Here is a 4,488-nt window from a genome sequence, read left to right as displayed (position 1 = left end):
TATGCCATGCTCTGTTCCTGGCTTGAGTAGAGACCAAGGTCCCTGTTTCATGGAGTGTTCATTCTACTAAATTGTTCTCCAACCATAGGCCCTGAACCAACAGCATCTCCTTTACTTGGGTACTTAGAAATGTACAGTTTCTGGCATTACACTTGAATACCTAACAAATCAGACACTTTGAGGTTGCAGCCTAACAATACAAATGCTAACAAGCCCTCTAGGTGTTGACCCGGTGTAAGTGTTTGAGAAGCACTCTTGAAGGGCAGGGTTTCTCAGCCTCAGCGCTGTTGACGTTTGGGCTGGGAAACTCTTTGTTGCAGGGCTGTCCTGAGAAGTGTAGGATTTTTAGCACAAGAGATGCTGAGTAGCTATCCACCCTAGTATTGATAATAAGAACTGTCACCAGACGGTGTGAACTGTCCCCGGCTGGGGGTGGGGGTGGGGGTGGGAGCAGACTCATCCTAGGTGAGAACCAGTGCCTTAGGGCAAGGCTGTTCGAGATGGCCTGCTGACTGCTGCTATTATCATCACTTCCATCAGATCTCTGGGGGGTGAAGTGAGGAAACCACATTTTAAAAAGGCCTTGTGGTGATTCTGATGCTGCTAAGGTTTGAGAACTACCATCCTAGTGGAAGAGACAGACACACGTAAATCATTCAGAGTGAAGAGTGTGCTACACAGAAGGTCTGGAAGAAGTGTCTTCACTTTATCCATTGAACATCTTTCAAAAGGATGGGGAAGACAAGGAAGGAGGACAGGGTGCTGCCAGGGAGGGGGGTATTGTAATTTGCATAATATGATCATGGAAGGTCTCATTGAGAAGGAGATTGATCAGAGTGGAGGAAGTGAAGAGCGAGGGAAGACAGAATGGGTAAGAATGCTCCAGGCATTGAGAAGGGAAAGAGCAAAGGCCCTGGGGCAAGTGTATGTCTAGTAGGTAGCCCAGGGTGACGAAGTGGAGGAGTCTGGGAGAAAAGTAGTTAGAAAGCAAGTGAGAGAAATAATAAATGAATGAATGATTCCGTGAATGAATGAATGAATGAATGAATTTACCTGTTTGTGGCCTTGACTTCTGTATATACAAGCTATGTGGCTTTGAGTATATTCTGTGGTCTTTTTGAATCTCAGCTTTCTCTTTTTTAAAGCAGAATTAATACTTGTTCCCTATAGGTCTGCTCTGAAAAATAAAATGCTCGAATGATGGTAAACTTTTGAGAGGGTTGGCAGATTACGTTGCTTATAGTATGTGATCAATACATTTTATGTGTTATAAAAAATGAAACAGAGCCTAGAAAAATTTAGACCTACCATATCTGAATCTCTGTGGTGGAGACTGGTAATCTGCACTCGTAGTAAGTCCCGCCAAGTGATTCTTGAATGTGTACACTATTTTGAGACTCTTTATTTTGCTCATACGCAGTATTTGTAACTTGGTCACCATGGATTATTTCAAATGCCTTGGCAGTAGAATTTTCCAGGTGTGAATATTAACACATAAGTTTCCAGGGCCTTCCTAAAAAGAAACCAAATTGTAGACCAGCATGGCATGCTCAGGGGATTACATAGAGAGGCTTTAACTTCATGGTGAAGCTTCCTGGGGTGAACATTCAGAGGATGACTCCAGGGGAACTGATCCCTTTTTGGTTTGCTCCAGCCAATCAACAATATTAAGAAATAGAAATACTTCCTGATCCACGATGCAATGAAAATCACTGTGAGGTAACTAAGGTATTATGTCCACCATGATGTCCCTGAGGTTGGTACAGTTATCCGAGCAAAAGATTCCTTGTACCCGGTTATCTAAGTTTTTCTTTGTTTTCTTGTACTCAACTCACCTCTCCCTGATGAGTTGCCTGTCTATGTCATTAGGCTTTGGTAACTTAATATGATAACCTTGAACTTCTGTAACATCTTTCCTCTTCAAGGCTCAGTGTTTGGGGCCATTTTCAGTTTTTAAAAATAAGCGATTCTTCAATATGTTACTCTCCGGTTATTTTGCTCCACCTTATTTGCCTTAGGGAACCTCAGAGATTAAATCTTACCAAATCTTGAAGCTGCTGCCATTTGAACTGCTAGGTTTTCCTGCCTTAATTTCCCCTCTGTGAGTTCAAGAGGTCAGACATAGTCTGAGGCGACACTTAAGGGGTCTGTATCTTGAAAAAGCAATTGGATTAGTTGGGTTGAATCTCTTTCCTTTTTTTCCACATTGAAATGATGGGGTGGGAGAGTGTCAAGTTGAGTTTTAAACTGATTTATTTGGTAGATAAAATGCACCAAAGCTGAAGAGGAAATGCCTTCTCATTATTTAGTGGCTGAGCCGTACCTGAGAGTTCACGATGATGCCAAGAGTGGAAGTTAAAGCACCCAGTTTTTGGTCACTTAATTCACATGTACATGATAAGTATTATAAATTAATTATGATACTCAGTAAGATATATACCCAAGCAATTTAAGGAAGTTAAAAAATCAAGGATGTTGCAGTTTGTCTTCTATCTATTGAACTATCGTTAGTTTTAATACCTTCTCGTCGCAGGCCCACGCAATATTTAATTTATCACACCTCCCATTTCGCCAACTGGAGAACTGAGGATTCAGGATGTTTTGGTGTGTTCCAAAGCTTTCGTCGGCTTCCACCTTCCAGGGTGAGGCACAGCACAGTCACCAAGCTTTTTCCCCCCTGTGTGTCCACCAAGAAACATTTTCAATTAAAGTTGCTCCTGGGATTGTCAGAAAAATAAAGGACACCCCGTTAAGTTAGAATTTCAGATAAACAATGAGTACATTTTTCGTGCACGTGGTTTCCACGCACTATTTGGGATATACGAATCTATTTGTTGTTTACCTGAAACAACAAATCTGAACATTTCATTGGGGAGTCCTTGAGTATGATTTGTTAAATCTGGCAACCCCAGTTCCTTCTCTTGGGATCGGTGTTATTGGACTTCAGGAATATCCGATGTGGTTATTAAGCCACCATCGAAGGGAATCTTGGAGACAAGTTATTTGGCTTCTCTACCAGAAGGAAATTAAGACCAAATTATATTCTCTGAATAAAAGACAATTTAGAACCTAAGCCTTCATTTTTTGAGGAAAAGCTAGGGTCAAAAGCTATTGTGATGTTTCCCGAAATGGGTGAGGCAGGAATTAGAGGTATTTCTCCCTAGGCCCTCAGACTAATACTATTGTGTGAAAAATGAAGAAACCAGGAAGATCACAACATGTCTCTCTTTTGCTTTTTTAAATTTTCATGGGTCTGGGTCACAGATGAACGTTTATGCGATCTACTTTCAATTTGCTATGGGGTCAAAGGACCATTCTAGATGTGGCTGCACCATTAGAACACTTATCACCCGTGTGAGTTCTTTTGCACACCGAAGTGCCTTAGTTACACCTGAGCCCAGTTAACATAAAGCGCAGCACAGGCCGGCGCATGCACCCTCGTCAGCTTTCCTCTCTTGGCGTTCATGGCTTCAGGGGAGAGAGTCCGGCTTGGTTTGAGATTGAGCAAAGCGGCTTGGTGGTTTCTTCTCATCATGACAAGGATAAACGGAAAAGGAGGTATTGTGAAGAAGCAGGCAGAGGCTTGGAATAATCAAATCCACTTTTTTGGGGGGCGCCTGGGTGGCTCAGTCATTAGGCATCTGCCTTTGGCTCATGTCATGATCCCAGGGCTCGGGGAGTCTGCTTTTCCCTCTCCCTCTGCCCTGCTTGTGCTCTTTCTCTCTCTCTCAAATAAATAAATCTTTAAAACCTACTTTTTTTCTGCATTGTTGTTTAAGACTACTAACTCGAAGTATCTGTTTTTACAGAATCTGAATATTACCATGAAGTGACGGTCACCCGTCCTTTTCATGTAGAACTGTTCTCAGGATCTACAGAGGAGAGGTATGTTCAGATTTACTCCTTTTGAACTCCTTAATACTCTTATTAGAAGCTCCGTTCCATAATTCCCTTTGTAATCCGCCTTATCTGGCTTCTGGAGTATTTATTTTGATTAATCACTTTGATCCATGGTAATCATTTCTTGCCAGGAAAAGCTCAGAGGAAAGAATTGATGTGCTGTTCTATGTTGAAGTGTCTCCTAGAGCAACGTGGGTTAAACAGCGTTGAGTCTGTTGAAGGTGGGGAAGGGAGTTGCCACGGATAAAGGGAGGACGGATACTGGGGGGGACGCGTTTTGTGTTAGAGCTTTGTGATAAAACATGAACTGAGTTTTCCTCACAACTCCCATGTAGTTACAATAAACAGTTTAACATTAAAATGACTGCAGGCGTCCTGTGACTGTTCTCACTTGGAAGGGAAACAAAACAGCATTTTCTCACTTGAGAGGATTTTGGTTTCAAATTGTGATATTTTGGCTGTTCTAAAAAAGATGTAGAAATCTAAATTTTGGGGGGTTTACCAGGTCCTACAAAATCCTAAACTCAACTGATATCCGTCTGCTAAGTCATAAAATTTTCCCAGGGTGAAATATGCAAAGATAACAAA

General features: G+C 41.8%; 1 long non-coding RNA gene across 1 annotated transcript; it reads left to right on the top strand.

Moving 5' to 3' along the window:
* The first annotated feature begins 3,452 nt into the window (after positions 1-3,452).
* On the top strand, positions 3,453-4,181 carry LOC148108381 (uncharacterized). Its single transcript, XR_015727948.1, has 3 exons — positions 3,453-3,558; positions 3,810-3,885; positions 4,032-4,181. It is a non-coding gene; the product is annotated as an uncharacterized LOC148108381 (long non-coding RNA).
* Positions 4,182-4,488: the final 307 nt, after the last annotated feature.

This window comes from Ursus americanus, chromosome 20 (assembly GCF_024610735.1).
Source record: "Ursus americanus isolate L20-20 chromosome 20, mUrsAme1.1.p, whole genome shotgun sequence".
Taxonomy (NCBI): domain Eukaryota; kingdom Metazoa; phylum Chordata; class Mammalia; order Carnivora; family Ursidae; genus Ursus; species Ursus americanus.
The sequence above is the reverse complement of the archived record's forward strand: the minus strand, read 5'-3'. Positions and strand labels throughout refer to the sequence as shown.